The sequence below is a fragment of the Elephantulus edwardii genome, unplaced genomic scaffold (assembly GCF_000299155.1).
Source record: "Elephantulus edwardii isolate Elephantulus edwardi_28Jun2011 unplaced genomic scaffold, EleEdw1.0 scaffold00105, whole genome shotgun sequence".
In the NCBI taxonomy this organism is placed as follows: Eukaryota; Metazoa; Chordata; class Mammalia; order Macroscelidea; family Macroscelididae; genus Elephantulus; species Elephantulus edwardii.
Genome location: NW_006399855.1, coordinates 1,954,684 through 1,971,935, shown reverse-complemented (window position 1 = coordinate 1,971,935; position 17,252 = coordinate 1,954,684). Strand labels below are relative to the sequence as shown.

The 17,252-nt window shown below is 36.7% G+C and overlaps 1 protein-coding gene and 1 pseudogene across 1 annotated transcript in view; one reads left to right on the top strand and one right to left on the bottom strand.

Annotated features, from left to right (window-relative positions):
* USP6NL (USP6 N-terminal like) overlaps nt 1-17,252 on the bottom strand; it is a 219,035-nt gene that overhangs the window by 166,174 nt on the left and 35,609 nt on the right. The gene's annotated exons all lie outside the window — the stretch shown is intronic.
* On the top strand, nt 6,926-7,628 carry LOC102850884 (annotated as a pseudogene).

The following is a 17,252-nucleotide window of genomic DNA, read 5'->3' as shown; positions in this document are numbered from 1 at the left end:
AACCCTTTCCAGGATGAATCTGTTTGTTTTCCTAGCAGTCCATGGTACCCTCAATACTCTTCTCCAACACCACAGCTCAAAGGCATAAAAAAAAGCACCTAGTTTTCAAAATCAGAGACACATTTTTAGTTCTTCAAAGAAGAGGTATTAAAACCTGTGCATTATATAAATATATAGCCACTGCCATCAAGTCAGTTTTGACTCATAATACCACAAGATAGAGTAGAACCACCATTTGAGGCAGCGGTAGATATAAACCTAACCTTCTGGTGACCAAGCAGTTGAGGAAACCACTGTGTCACTAGGGGTCCTTGCATCATGTATCATCATTCACTCATTGCTGTCAATTTGGAATCAACTCATAGTTGATTCAACAATGCAATTCCAGAGGATATAAACTGCAGGGGAGGAGATGGTCCATCTTCTCCTGCAGAGCAATTGGTCAAGTGGAACTTCCAGAGTTCCACACTACCTTAGGGCTAGGAGCACAACACTCACTGGACTATGACACCAGAGTTTCCCTTATAAATGGAGCTTGTAATCAGCTTTCTTACTTGTAAGCACATTTGGCTTCCTAAACAACATTCCTCTGGAAACTGTATGACCTTAGAGAAAAGATGATAGTTCTAGAGCAGGGTTCAGATCTTTTGTTCATAGGGTCACTATGAGTTGTGCTCAACCAAATGGGAATCAACAACATGCTGTTAACCTCTTTGTTATAATCCCTATACGTTCTTTTGGGCTTTTCCTCTTCCTTGTAATTCCTATAAATTCTTTTGGGTCTTTCCTAATAAGCAATCATATAATTTGTAAATGATGAACTTTTATTTCATAGCCTTCTTTCCAATTCTTAGGACTCTTAATTTGTTTTTCTTGTTTCATTGCATTGGCTAGGACTGTCAAAACAATTTTAATAGAATTGTTTTAGTGAGATAACTTTTCTAATTCTTATTTTTAAATATATATTCAACATATCCCAATTTAATATGATACTTGCTTTAACTCTGTTAATCACTTTTTTTTTAAGACTGGGAAAATTAACTTCTAGTCTTGGTTTAGGGAAGTGAACCCACTGTTCTGGAAACCCATGAGGTATATCTTTATAGAAGTAGATGAACTGATCTTTCTCTTACAGAGCAGCTGCTGTTACGTGTCACTGAGTCAAAACAAACTTATAGCTGATCCATCCTCCAGGAGGTTTTTAAAGGTTGTAAATAGTACAGGAGGACACTGCTTATCCTTTTCTCACAGAGCAGTTGGTGGATCTGAAACACGTGTCCTTAATTTGGCAGCACAATTTTTTGCTCACCAGGACACAAGAGGATTGTTGTCGACATTAACTGTAAGTCGACTGTATTCGGCCTCCTAGTTAAAAAGGCATTTATTCACCAGCAAAGGTTTGGAATCCTGGTGGAGAGTGTTCTGAAGCAGTCTGACTCTGCAGAGGTTTTGATTTTTGGTTCTGGTAAGACTCTGAGGCATTATTTATTGGTCACTGGCTGTAAGTTGATTGTATTCAGCCTCTTAGTTAAAAAGGCATTTAAAGTGTTCAGGTCTTTCATCCATAGTGTTGCTATGAGTAGTCTATGACTCAACAGGCACTTAACAACAACCACAGAGAGAGAGCTCTGTTGGCCTAGTGGCTAGAAAGTTATGCTACCAAGCCAACGGTGGGTGATTTTAATCTGTGGCACTCAGGCCTGGTTTTAATTGTTTTTGGTCAATCATTCTTCTAAGTGGTATAACACTGGTCTGTCCACTTGCTGTACTGAGTTAATCTCCTGGTTGCTGTAATGCCAAACACTGTGACACTGATGTGATACTGGTTTCCCATGACAGTGTTTGGTAGAGCTCCCTGATTAAGACAAGCTTATAAGCAGGAGTGGCATCCACTTCTGAAATAGCTTGCCTCCGGAACCTCTATGAACTTGGAAGAACGATGAAAGTTATATAAGTGTTAAGTCTTTCATTCATAGGGTTGCTATGAGTTGTCTACGACTCGACAGCACTTAACAACAACAAGAACATAAGAGCTCACTACACAGAAGCTAGTTAAGTGTGTTCAAACCACTGACATTCTGCAGCAGAAAAATGCATTACACACAACACCACCAGAGCTCTTTAGAAAAGTGATAGAAGTTTTATTTTTAAAAGTCAATACTTAAAATATACTAAAATTATCATTCTTTGTAACTACAGAATTTAAATTTACATTAGAAAAATGTCAACCTACAAACATAAGGGATTAGGTTGACTAATTTTTCTCCATTATTCTGTGACTACACACAGTAAGGTGCTGGTGGTGGCTTGCATATATCACAGAACTGATTTTTCCAAAATTCCTGAAATTTAAAGGAAATTTTACAAGCTTGCAGTTAAACCACTGGTAGTCTGAAACTGGCCATGGTGTGCAGATTTACAGCACATAAAATCAGTAAATAGTACATGCCAGGGCTACCCCTCACCCAAGAGCTGTTTGTTAAATATTTAAACAACACTGAGGACATATGACGGGGAGGTGGGAAGTTTAGAGATGATACAAACTTGCTTGCTGAAACTGAAAAGAACCTGAAGGTCAATGACTGTAGTCTTCAATATGGATTGAACCTCAACATCAAGAAGACAAAGATTCTCACCACGGGCCAAATGGCAGCACCATGATGGATGAAGAAGAAATCAAGCTTGCTTGGCTCCACAATCAACACTCTTGATACCAGTAGTCAGGAAATAAAAAAGATGAATTATATTAGGTAAATCTGCTGTCTCGGTACTTCCTAGATATAACCAAATACCTCATGGTACTGGGAACCTTCAAGATTATTACTTTAAGATATTCTTTGAATTTGGAACTTTGTGTGATAATGTTTCATCCAAATTATAGACTGGCTCAAAAAAGAAAGACTATCATTCTTAATTACTGTTCTCCCTTAGATAATAAATTATACAAAACCAAATAGTCAATATTAACCCTCAAATAGCCATCAGATCGTAAGGTGGGGCAGGGAAGCTTGAGTAATAGAAACAGAACAACCAGAATGGAAATAATGAGAATGTCAATATGCTGTAAAATATAGAACCAATGTCATGGAATAATTTGTACAAAAACTGTTAAGTGGGAATCTAATTTGCTGTATAAACTTCACCTAAAACACAGGAAAATATTTTTAGGAAAAAGACACCTTCATTCAGGTAAACAAGAGCAATAAATAACATGAACTATAGATCAAAAGATGTAAAGAAAAAATATTGGACAGAGGAAAAAAATATGTTCCTTTCCTGGCATGTAAAAAATAAAAAGTGAAGGAGCTCTGATAGCCTAGTGGCAAGAAGCTACACTGCAATCCCAAAGACAAGTGGCTTGAATCTACCAGATGCTCTGTTGGAGGAGGGGCAATCTCCTCCTGTGACAGTCGGATCTGATTCAACAGTACACAACAAGAAAGAAGAAAAAAGAATAAATTTAAAAAGTGGAAAACAAGGAAAGAGAAAGAACATTACATTTTATCTCATGTATATTCTTTCTAACGTTACTATTACATAATAATAGTACTAACAAGTTCTCAGGGGCTTTTGGTTTGGCCCTAAAAATAAAGTTCTAAGAATCACTACAATTTTAAGGCAAAATAAAATTTTAACACAAAAACGAACTACAAACTAATTAATGAGGTTTCTAGTCTCTTCTTTTTGTCACTGCACATATATATTTATGTCAGAAAAAATACAAAAGCTAGCATAAATGGGTAGATAAGAATCTCTTTTAAGCATACCAGACAGATAAATACTATTAAAAACTGTTTACAGACTTAAACATGTATGTTTTCATCATTGTCGATTTTACAAAAACAAGGTAATCTATGAGTGTTCTTTTGGAGATGATGGGTATTTATTTTTTATCAAAATCTATTTTATGCAATAATCTCAGAAAAGGATATCTGCATTATACTATGTATCTCCTGTTTTCTTTTAACAAATCATATGAGTAACAACTCAGCATCTTTGAATTCTTGGCAATGATTCAGAAGTTTTCCCCACTTTTCGGAAAATTTTTTTTCTGATTTCTTGGAAAAATATTTTAGAATTAAACTACTGTCATATTTCCCACAGCGTGTAGATAAATGAGAAGAAAACAAATGTGTACGGGGCTACCCTTCTTGTGAAAAGAATCATTCAAGATGTCAACTGGCCTGCAAACAAAAACAAAAGACTACTGAATTATTATGTTATAGCCCTGTTCCTGACTTGTTTCCTCTTGGGTTAATAACTCAGTTAATACAGTCCCTTTAAAACTGTCTGTTCACAATTTATCCTCAAAGATCAACTCAGCAGTATTACTACTAGTGCTCACTGTTTACATTAAAATAAAATTATTTTTTCAGAAGTCATATAGTCTTAAAACATATTTAATAGTAAAAAATTCAGGACATTATTCTTCTTAAAATATTTTTAAAATTAACTTATAGTACCAGGTGCTTAAAAATTGCCTAAAAAGATTTTTAATGTTTCATCCTTAGTAGTATTCTATGTTAATTTTGTGCCTTTCACTGTGCCTTGCAATTATGAAACTTTTAATAGCCATAACCATAGATGATATGGATCCTGACAATTAACATTAAAATATAACATGGCCTATAAATCTCTAAAACCTAAAAAGAATCAGTGTCTTGATATGTTCATTTACTCTATTTTTGCCTAAAAGAAATTTATCAGGACCAAAAGATAGAAGCACTAGGTTAAGAAAAAATGAATATTTAGTGAACTGAAACATCCTCAATTTATATATGAATAAGTGCAGGTGGTTTCTGGTTATAAAATGATTGGATTCAGTAGTGCTTATACCTTCATGGGATAAGATCCTACCAGAGTTTGTCAACATAACTAAAAAAGGAATTATGCAAAAAGAAATCTCTCTTGCTAAAGGCCATATCAAGATTATTGTATATTCTAAAACATCTTAGGTTATCATTTTCTCAAATCTTGGTAAAAATACCTAGTAGGCAGAATAGTAAATTTTATTCTTATTTAAAACATCTGATTATTATTATTATTATGGGAAATGCTGGGCTGGGAGGAAATCCAGTGATCACTATGCAGTCTTCCTTTCTCTTCAAACCAAAACGAACTAGTCTAGTCCCCACAGGTGATGCTCCATTTGGTTTTCAGTGGCTGTATACCTTATGGGAGGAAACTGTCCATCTTTATCCTGTGGAGCTGTTGGTAGATTTGAATCACCAGAGGAGCACTACCTTTGGGTGACTAATGCAACTCCCTAAGGACTATAACACTAGTTAGTAGCAATAGCAATGTTTCCACTTTGGTCTCCAAATTCCCAGACCCAGAGGAGATGTGGTATCACTGGAAAACTTGCTGCTCTCATACTGGAATTTTAAAGAGTTCCTCTTAAGAATGATCTTAAAACAATTACAAAGTAGTCATCTGGAACACTCTGGTCTGTGCTGTACTAAAGTATTTTAAGAGAAGTCGATTCACATGCCAAGTCTATATTACACAATATTTTATAGACCCAAATAAAAAATTTAATGACAGACTTTTAAAAGTAAAGTAAATAAAGTGGCCTTTGAATAATAACAGTATGAAATACCAAGTAAGTGGTTTGAATGTTGATGATTTAAAACTAGTCAAAGTAATTCAGAAGCTTTACTGACACATACAGGAATCTACATTTAAAGCTGAGAATTTCTAAGGAAAAAAGTAAGAAAATGAAAATTACTGAAAAAAATAATTTGCTTAATTATAATTTAATGTCTTTTGTATGCAAATACAATCCTTAAACTGTTGGTGTTAGTTGGAACCAATTCATTGCTGTCCCTGGACAGGTTTTTGGAAACCAGTAAGGCACATGGGGAGAGCCACTAATAAATTAGAACTGCCAGAGGCGCAACAACCTTTGGGTTAACTGCACAATTCCCTACAGACTGTGCCACCAAAGCTTTCTACAGGTATATGCTGACAGAAAGGAAATAATGGAAAAATCTGTATAATTCATAAATCCAAGTAAAAGGAATGTGAGAATTTCTGGTACTATTTCTATGAATTTTTCTGTAGATTCAAAATTATGTCAAAATAAGATACCAAAATACAAACTATATTATAAAAATAATTTAATAGAAAATAATTTCATAAAAATCCTACAATTGAATATGGAGTGAGCTCTAGTGGCACAGTCTATAAAGAGTTATACATATAAGTTATATATACCATTTAGAATATAAATATATAAATGATATATAAATTTTTACTTATTATGCATAAAACAGATCCTTAAAAAATGCTTTACCTTAACTAGAGAGAGAGAGAGAGAGTGTGTGTGTGTGTGTGTGTGTGTGTAAAAGATAGCTCGAGTATGTCTGGAAGTATGAAGATGGAGCAAGATAGGACAGGGTTCAGATCTCTTGTTCATAGAGCCGCTAAGGGTCGTTCTCAACAGCACTTAACAATAACAACATAAATAATAAAAATTAATTATAAAAATTTTAAGTGTTCAATATTTACAAAAGGAGTTCTAGTGGTATAGTGGGGTTGCATGCTGGACTTACAAACAAAAGAGAGGTAGTTTGAACCAACTAGCAGTTCTATGAGCGAAAGATGAACAGTCTCCTCCACTCACCGCCATAAAGATTAACAGCCTTGGAAACAAAATAGAGGGTTGTTGTGAGTTGAAATAGACACAGTAGTAGTGGGTTTGAGCTCTGTGTTACAATTAAAACTTTATATTAAAAAAATCTAAATTTATCAAACAAATGAGTCTTAAAATGAATCTTAAGGGTTGCGGTGGCGGCGAAGGTGGCTGGATACCACCGTAAACCCCGAGCCGAGGAAATCTTAACAAATTGGAACTAACATAGCTGATCCACTTTCCAAGAGTTTCCAAGGCTGTAAGTTGACGGAAGTTTCCTGATCTTCCACAATGGGTGAATCACAGCAAGTCAGTGCACTTCCACCACCTCTGATGCAGTACATAAAGGAATATATAGATGAAAATATTCAGGAAGGCCTTGCTCCCAAGCCTCCACCTCCGATAAAAGATAGTTACATGATGTTTGGCAACCAGTTCCAATGTGATGATCTTATCATTCACCCTTTGGAAAGTCAGGGCATTGAAAAGGCTCCATCCTATGCAGTTTGATCATAAGAAAGAACTGAGAAAACTCAGTATGTCTATACTTATTAATTTCTTAGACCTCTTGGATATCTTGATAAGGAGCCCTGGGGGTATAAAACGAGAAGAGAAGCTAGAGGATCTTAAGCTGCTTTTTGAACATGTGCATCATCTTATAAATGAATACCGACCACACCAAGCAAGAGAGACTTTGAGAATGATGATGGAAGTGCAGAAACGCCAACGTCTTGAAACAGCTGAGAGGTTTCAGAAGCAACTGGAACGAGACATTAAGATAATTCAAAATTGCTTGGCTTCTTTGCCTGATGATCTGCCACATTCAGAAGCTGGCATAAGCATAAAATCTGAACCAATGGATGCAGATGATAGTGACAATTGTACTGGACAGAATGAACAACAAAGAGAAAATTCTAATCATAGGAGAGATCAGATTATAGAGAAAGACGCTGCTCTATGTGTCCTAATTGATGAAATGAATGAAAGACCTTGAAGAATTTTGTCCCCCCTGCTTTGCTTTTTGTTCTTCAAGTAAATATCATTATACATTTGTTTATTCTCTCATGGAAAGTCTTAAAAGAGGTATAAAGAGTCATTAACAACTTTTCTCTTGTTACCATTTTTATAAATTATGCAATGTCAAAGGTAATAAGTTTACTTTATAGCAAGCATAGACAAATGAGTATCCTTACATTAAGAATCATCAATTTATAAAACAAAATGTTTGCTGCTATTGTTCCTGTTTCTGAAGTTCTAGTAAAACTTTGAAGATATCATTGAAAAAAAAATGAATCATAAAAGCATGAGGGCATATGCTGCACTTCACAAAAACAAAAAAAAACCCTATCATGTCAATCCCACCTCTTAATGATTCTTTATAAAAATTCGTGTTTTGTTTTATTTTGTTTTCAGAATTCCTTCAAAGGATCAGTAATTAAAATATAACTCATCATAATTTTTGGTTTTGGATATTTTCTTTTTTAATTTATACCGAATTCCATAAACATATAAAGTAAGCAGGAGAGGACAGTGAGGTAGAAAGTAGCTTTGTGTTATTTGCTACATGGGGTTTTTTTAATTATTAATTTCAATGAAAATTTACAGAGACTTTGGATTTCCATTCACTCATTGTTGCACTTTTCTCCCCTCCCAATCCTCCCCCCACCCCAGTACACTACCCTCTTGGAAAAGTAAAAGAAAAATTCTTTCATTGTTTTACAATCCCTCCCCCTAGCTCCACTCCACTATGCAGCCTTCGCTCGGGACTCCCGTCATGACAAAAATACCTAATCACATATACCTTTTAAACTGTTCTCTCCCTCATCTGTTACAATGCCGTATACATTATTAAATCCATCTTTCTCAGTGTCCCCCCCCAACCCCGATGTCAGTCCTGTTTTACAACAGTGGTACTATGCAGTATTCGTCCTTTTGTGACTGAGAGACTGCACTCAGCATAATGTCCTCCGGGATCACCCATTTTGAATAATATTGCATGACTTCCTTGTTTTTCAATGCAGTTTAGTCTTCCATTGTGTGAATATACCACAGCTTCTCTATCCATTCGTTTGTTGATAAGCACTTAGGTTGTTTCCAACTCCTTACTATTGTGAAAAAAGCCGCAATAAACATGGGTGTGCATAGATCTGCTTGTATGGCAGTTATGATCTTTTAGGAGTATATTCCCAGCAGTGGAATTGCTGGGTCAAATGGTATCTCTATTTGCAACTTTTTGAGAAAGCGTCACACCGCTTTCCATAGCGGTTGCACCATTTTACACTCCCACCAACAGTGAATAAGGGTTCCAGTTTCTCCACAACCTCACCAGCGTCTGCTGCTTGCTGTTCTGTTAAATTTTGCTATTCTGACTGGGGTGAGATGTTATCTCATAGTTGTTTTGGCTATATGATTTCTTAGTCAATTAAGTTTAAGGATCTGTATGCTACTACTGGGAGATTTAGTAATCTTCTCAAATTACTTTTACTATTCTCTGATCTTCCAAAATAACTGCCCACTTCATCATGATTTCTTAGTTTTAAGAACATCTTCCCAATCACAATCTCATATAAAAATGCTTACAGATTATGAGTGAATGAAGATCTTTACTCTTATTCTATTCTCTTTTCCAATGAGTCAGACTGACTCGCTGTTCACTCACTACTGGGTTTTCTGAAGCTGTACAATGCACGGAAAGAAATGGTCCATCTTTCATCCAGTGTTATAGGTGGATTTGTATTGCCAGAGAAACCTTTGGGTTAGCAGAGAAACTCCCTGTGGATGAAGATTCCAGAGTTCCCTGTAATTGTATTACTGTTGTTTGCTGTTGAGTTGGAATTGACCCATAGCTGATCCTCCAGCAGGTTTTCAGAGGCAGTAAATCACACAGGAGACTGCTCATCCTTCTGAGGAGCCTCCGGTGGATCCAAACAGCATTCCTTTGGGAATGCAGTGCAGATTCTTACCACAAGGCCATTTATTTTACTCTTCTTGTTGTTGCTGTTATGTGCATCAAGACATTTGCTTGAGTAGACAAACTTCTTGAAAAAAATTAAGTACCTCAAATAATCATTTTTCTTTGATTTCCCCCCCCCCCATTTTTGGAGCTTGGGTTGGGGGGGCAAGGGTTTAACATGTTCCACCAAAATTATAATCTATCAATTACATGGCACTGCCTTTTTCACAAACTTCTCATTATAATCTCAATTAGAGATAAAGAGATCCATTTCAACTTACAGGAATGCTGTTAGTAAAAAAATTCTCTTCTCTAGCATAATTCAGAAAATTAAATTAATAACCTGATAACTGTTAAACTTTGTGCAAAATCCAAATACAGAGAAAAAATAAAATTTGTTAAGTACTTAAAATAAAAATGCTTTTTGTGTGCTGCAGTAAACAATCCACAATGTAAAATATCCTAGTAGCAATAGATAATGCTCAGGATTGATAATAAAACTGTAAGATTTAGAATAAAAATTTAAAAACATCTTAGAGCATTTAGTAAATTCTCTAAACCTCACAACTGAGGCACTGCACACAGGATGAGAAGAGTGTACTAAAGGTGTACTGAGAAACAATCCCTCAACTTGCAAGGCAGTTGGGTGAATTTGGCAACCAGACTGAGGTGCTAAAAATAGTCCCTTTATCAGTTGTCTCTAAGTCTCAAAGACTTTTATCTTAACTTGCTCCTCTAATTGAAATCCTTTATCAGACCCTTAATTATTACAAGATCATGGTATCAGAAGTTTAAATAATGGCTTTTCTATCCATTACTCTCCGTATTCCTTCCTATCTTAAATTTGGTCTTCAGTTCCATTAGCTTGAGAAATGCCAAGCAAATTCTCCCCTTTTGATTTTCTCATTCCAGCTCTTTGAACATTTCATTATAATACTTTGCTCTATCTTCATGAGCTACCCTGTGAAATCTTCTTTCAAGTCTTTCTTCCCTTTGTTTTGACTTCTTGACATTCAGAGACTCTTCTGGCAAACATTTTGGTCTTTTATTCCTCTTCTGCCTTTGTAATAACTTTCTGCTTTTTTTCATGGATGATATCATCAATGTCATCCATTGATGTAATGAGGTCTTTGATTACTAAGTGTTCAACGTCACAAACTTGTTCTTGAGATGGGTTTTAAATTCAAGTGGAAAAGACTCAAAGTTGCATTTTGGTTCTTATGGACTTTTTTTCATTTTCTTTAGCTTCAATTTGAATTTGCACGTAAGTAGTTGATGTCTGTTCCACAGTCAGCACGTGGCCTGGTTTTCAAAACGGTTGGAGCTTCTCCATTAATTATTTCCACAGATGTAATCAATCCGGTTCCTGGGTAGTCAGTCCATCAGGTGAAGTCCATATGTATAGTCACTGTATTTTTTTTATTAAAAGGTATTCATAGGCTATCATCCTCTAAAGAAGCAGACTGCCACATTTTTCTCTCATGGAGAATGTGGTGAGTTGAAGATTTCAACCTTTCTTGATGGCCAAGCACTTAACCATCAGGCCACCAGAGCTCTTCCTAACAGCTTCCAGTTGATAGATACCATCAAGTGGACTCTGACTCCTAGTAACCCCCATGTATAAGAGAACAAACACTGCTCAAGTTCTTATAAGCTGTTGGGATATCTTTTTCTTTTTCAGCTTCCTCTCCTTTATAATAAAAACAAAGCAACAACTGATAAAGCATATAAACAGTTCACTAAAATGGCACAGCCATGTCTTAAAATAATGTCTGCGGATCACAAATATACAAGAAATACCAAATGCAAGTCAAGCTGAAGTCACAAGATCTACTGGCCCTGGATCTCAAAACAGGAAAAGGTAGTAGGAAGTCTGATCCTACAGGGTAACTGTAAATAACATGTTCATATGAAACAGAATTAGTAGATAGGCTTCTTTGCTTAAAACCAGAGGTTGGCATAACATTCTTCCTCCATTATGAAATTAGACTGGAAAACATTTGTGCTAACTGAACTGAAGCATCAACATATAAGAAGTTGCTGACTTGCTGCCAGCTGAGTCAGAGAATGAATCTGTTATATCTCTGACATCATCGTGAGTCTGGGGCTCTCACCCACTAATACCAGATCTGATTATCATCTGAGAACTCCAGAGTCAAGGACAAACAACTATAAAACTGCTAGACTGGCAGAAGAAAAAAAGGTGGGGAAATTCTATCAGAAAGTACCTGTAAAACTACGGAATGTGAGGAAAACACTAACAATAACATCAACAATCACCACATTAATCCACTGAGGGTAAAATGGGGAAAAAAAACCCAAGTAATTGGAAAAAGCCTTTAAAAACTAAGTATATAAAATATCTGCAAGGAAACTTTAAGAATCTATTTAAGTAGAACAAAAATTATGAAGTAAAAATAGGAATAAACAACCTACAGGTCAAGAATAAATACAGCATAAAATAAAATTCAAATGACAGCTTAAAAAAGAAAAGCAGAAATGGGGGACGGGGGAAGAAACCCTAGTGAATATTAAAAAAAGAATCAACCAAAAATCTTAACTAATGAAAGATAACTGATTACATAAAAAAAAATAAAGTTATTCCTTTGGATCATGTATTACTAGTTAGATAACCAGCCATCCCTCCCTCTCTGCCTTTCTCCTAACAAGACTCTTCACTTTTTAATGTGTAGTAGCATATAAGGCACTGTGTAGTAAGATTTACAGATTAAAGGCATATGGTATCTATCCTCAAAAATATCCCATCTCCTGACAGTGTTCCTGAGAGACTAGCATTGCAAAATACCGTATATAGGTGTTGATTTTCCCAAAAATGTAAGAGTTTTTAGAATTAAAATATTTCACATTCCTTTCTTAGCATTCATAAACTCAGATTATCATGTTGACTAGTTAGAACTTCCTATTGGACTCTAATTCTCACAAAATGTCACTTGAATGGAGCGCTAACACTGTTTGTCTCCTAATCTGTAATTTAATAATGCACCAGTAAACTATCCTTGATTATTAGAAATACACAATCAAAAAGTCTTAAAAGTAAAAAACTACTTTTTATAATATTCTTAGAGGAAAATATTCAAAGAATTCACAATAACATCAGCTTCCTATCAATTAACTCATTAATTATTGTTGTTGTTGTTGTTAGATGCCATCAAGTTGAGTACAACTCACTGCTTATGAACAAAAGATATGAATGCTGTTCTTTCCTGTGCCATCCTCACACTTCCTGACACACAACAACCCACTGCAAAAGTCACCGTGTCAGTCCACATGATTGAGGGTCTTCCTCTCATTTATCAACCCTCCACCTTCCCAGTATCATGTCCTTCTCCAAGGAATAGCACTTCCTAGAAGCATGTCCAAAGTATGTGAAACGAAGCCTCATCGTTCTTGCCTCCAAAGAGCACTCTGGCTCTCCAAGACACGTTTGTTTGTTCTCTTGGCCATCCCTGGGATGTTCAGTGCTCTTCTCCAACAACACAGCCCAAAGGCGTTAATTCTTTTTCTGTCATCCTTATTCATTATTCAGGTGTCAGATGCATAGCTAGTAATCAGACTATGGCCTGAATAAGATGCACCTTGGTCTTCAAACTGACATCACTACTCCTCAATAATTTGGAAAGATCCCTAACTTCAGATTTTCCCATTGCAATGCATCTCCTTATTTCCTAATTGCTGAAACCAAAGATGTTAATTGTGGATCTAAAAAAGATGAAGCTGTTTCAATCTCCTCTCCATCCACATGACACTGCCTATTGGTCCAGTGATAAGAATCTTTGTTTTCCTGACATAAGATGCAATCCATACCAAAGGCTGCATTCCTTGATCTTCTGCAACAAGTATTTCAAGCCCTCCTCACTTTCAGCACACAAGGTTGTGTCACCTGCATAATGCAGGTTATTGTGAGTCTCCCTCCAATCCAGATGCCACACCCTCCTCACTGAATGCAGCTTTGCAGACAATTTCCTCAGCATACAGACTAAATAGGTATGGAGAGAGAATACAACCGTGGCACACTACCTTTCCAATTCCAAGCCATGCAGTGCTTTCACTGCTCTGCACAATAGCCTCCTGGTCTAGGTATAGGTTCTACATGAGCACAATCTAGGGCTCTGGGATTCCCACTCTTCTCAATGTCAGCCACAACTTGTGATGATGCACTCAGTCAACCGCCTTTGTATAGTCAATAAAGCACAAATGGACATTCTTCTGGTATTCCTTACTTTCAGCCAGGGTCCATCCGACTCGAGCAATGATATCCCTGGTGCCACAGCCTCTTCTAAATCCTGCTAAAACTTCTGGCAGTTCCTTATCTATGTTTTTCAATGATCTTCAGCAGTATTTTGCTTGCATGTGATATCAATGATATTAGTTGATAATTTTCCACATTCAGTTGGATCACCTTTCTTGGGAATGGGAACAAACAGGGAGCTCTTCCAATCCATTAACCAGACAGCCATCCTCCAAATTTCCTGGCACAGACTGGTGAGTGCATCCAAGGCTGCATGTGTGAACTAAGACAAGTTAATTGGTATCATATCAATTCCTGGGGTCTTATTTTTTGCCAATGTCTTCAGTGCCGCTTCTACTTCCTCTTCCATTACCACTGGCTCCTGTTCATACGGTATTTCCTGAAATTTTTCAGTTATCAATCAATTCTTTCTGGTACAATGATGCTGTGTGTTACCTCCATCTCCTTTTGATGCATCTGGGTCATTCAATATATTACCCAGAGCATCTTTCAATATTATGACATGAGGCTTAAGTTTGTTTTTCAGTTCTTTCAGCTTGAGAAATGCAGAGTGAGTTCTTCCCTTTTTATTCTCCAACTCCAGCTCTCTGCACATTCTGTTATAAGACTTTGCTTTGTCCTCCTGAGCTGTCCTTTGAAATGGTCTGGTCAGCTCTTTTAATTCAATATGTTTTCCTTTAGTTTTGGCTTCTTGACACTCCAGTGCAATCTTTGGAGTCTCTTCTAACATCCATTTCAATTTTTGCTTTCTCCTCTGTTTTTGTAATGACCTTTTGCTTTCTTCATGGATGATAGATATCCTTGATATCATCCCACAACTCATCTGGTCTTCGATGACTGGTGTTCAAAGCCTCAAACCTATTCTTACGATGATCATGAAATTCAAATGGAACTGATTCAAGATCCTATCCTGGTTCCTATGGACTTATTTCCTTTTCTTCAGCCTCAATTTGAACTTGCATATGAGTAACTAATGATCTAACCCACAGTCTACCCCTGACCTAGTTTTGACAACCAATATTAAGCTTCTCCAATGCTTTCTTCCACAAATGGAGTAAAAATGATTCCTATGCAGCCCTTCATAAATCACTGTAAATACAAAATTCAATCATTCTATTTCCAGCCTCATTTCTATCACCAACCCCATATTTTCCAACAACTGTTCCTCCTTCACTGTTTGCTACTTTTGCATTCCAGTCACCAATTATCATTAACACATCCTGACTGCATGTTCTGTCAATTTCAGGCTGCAAAATTTGGTAAAAATTTTCAGTGTCTTCTCCTTTAGCTCTAGATGTAGGAGCATATATTTGTATAAGAGTTGTGTTGATGGATCTTCCTAGTATGTGTATGGATATTATCCTATCACTCACAACACTGTGTTTCAGGATAGACCTTAAAATTGACTTTTTGACTGTGAATGCAACATTATTCTTCCTCTGGTTTTCATCCCCTGGACAGTATACCATATGATTTACCTGATTCAAAGTGGCCAAAGCTGGTCCATCTCATCTCACCAATGCCTAGTATGTCAATATTCATGCATTCCATTCATTTTTAACAATTTCCAGTCTTCCAACATTGAAGCTAGGTACAGTCCATGTTCCAATTATTAAATGATGTTTGATATTGATTTTCCTCATTTCAACTGACTTCCAATCTGGGCTCTACCACTACACTACTATAACTATCCTCTCTGTTTAATATTCATAGGGTTTTCAAAGGCCTATTATTTAGGAAGTAAATGGTCCATCCTGCTTCCTAGTCTGTCTTAATCAGCGAGCACCACCAAAACCTGTCCACAATGAGAAACCCTTATGACCATTTTATTTCAGTGGCACAAATTTCAGTATCACAGAAACCTCAAGTTACCTCAGTACAGCAAACAGAGAGACAAGTACTGCACCACTTAGAACAACGTTCCCTCTAAACACAATTAAATCAACTGACATTTATATACAAAGGTCTGCCCACCAGATCCTGTTTGCCTACACAAGAGGCTTCCTATCCACAGGTGATTGTAAACAAAATCAGAAACAGTTAATAGGCTTACACTTGATTGCTAACACAATCTGAAATGCCCTAACAGATTACACCCAGCTTTCAAATAAATGAAAAACACTGATCCCAGGATCCAACTGTGCCAAATTGACAATAGGAAAAGAATTATCTCTATTCACAGTAATGAAAAAGTGTATTATTCATATTGAAGAAAATCTCATCGCTCATTGTTGTTGTTGCTATGTGCCATAGAGTAGCCTGTGACTCATAGTGACCCTATGTACAAGAGCTCTGAACCCTGCCCTATCCTGAGCAAATTTCACTGTCTCCAACACACCTATCCTAATACTCCAGATACTGAGTCAAACCATCTCACACAAGGTCTTCCTTTCTTGTGATATCCCTCCACCTTTCCAAGCATGAAGTTCTTCTCCAAGTACTAGTCTCAACATTAGAGACCCTATAAACAACCAATCTGAACAATGTCCTATCTTGTGCCACCCTCACAATCTTTGACACACTCAAACCCATTGCCTTAGTCACCTTGTCAACCGACCTGGTTGAGGGTCTTCCTCTCTTCTGCCACCCCTCCACCTTGTCAAGCATGATGACCCTCTCCAAGAAATAACCTCTCCTAGCGACATACCAACACACCCAAAGTATGGGCGAGGGGTCACTCTTGGTGAACAGGAACATAAAATAGTAAAAAGCAATTGTCCTGTTCATAAAAAACATGAGGAGGACAGGGGGAAAAAAATATATCCCCATTCAACTGAGAAAATAAAATCTACAAGAAACAAAAAGAGACCTGGAGAAGTGGAAGAATATCCCTTGCTCATGGATAGGAAGACTCAATATGGTGAAAATGGCAATACTACCAAAGGCAATTTACATGTTCAATGCAATCTCAAAACACATACCAATCCCATTCTTCAACAAGATGGAAAAGGTAATCTCTAGTTTCATATGGAATAGAAAGAAGCCCCAAATAAGCAAAGCACTCCTTAAAAATAGAAAAAAGGTAGGAGGCATCTCTCTCCCTGATTTCAAATCCTACTACACTGTCATGGTGGTTAAGACAGCATGGTACTGGTACAATGAAAGACACATAGATCAAAGGAAGAGAATTGAGAACCCAGAAATCAGCCCACCTACCTATTGTCAACTGATTTTTGACAAGGAGATGAAATCAGTTAAGTGGGGAAATGACAGCCTTTTTAACAAATGGCGCTGGCAAAACTGGAAAGCTATCTGCAGAAGACTCAAGCAAGATCCACACCTCACTCCATATACAAAAACCAACTCAAGGTAGATCATGGACCTAGGACTAAAACCAAGGACTATAAACTTCTTTAAAGAAAAGCTTGGCTTTCTACGAAGATGGCACCAAAAGC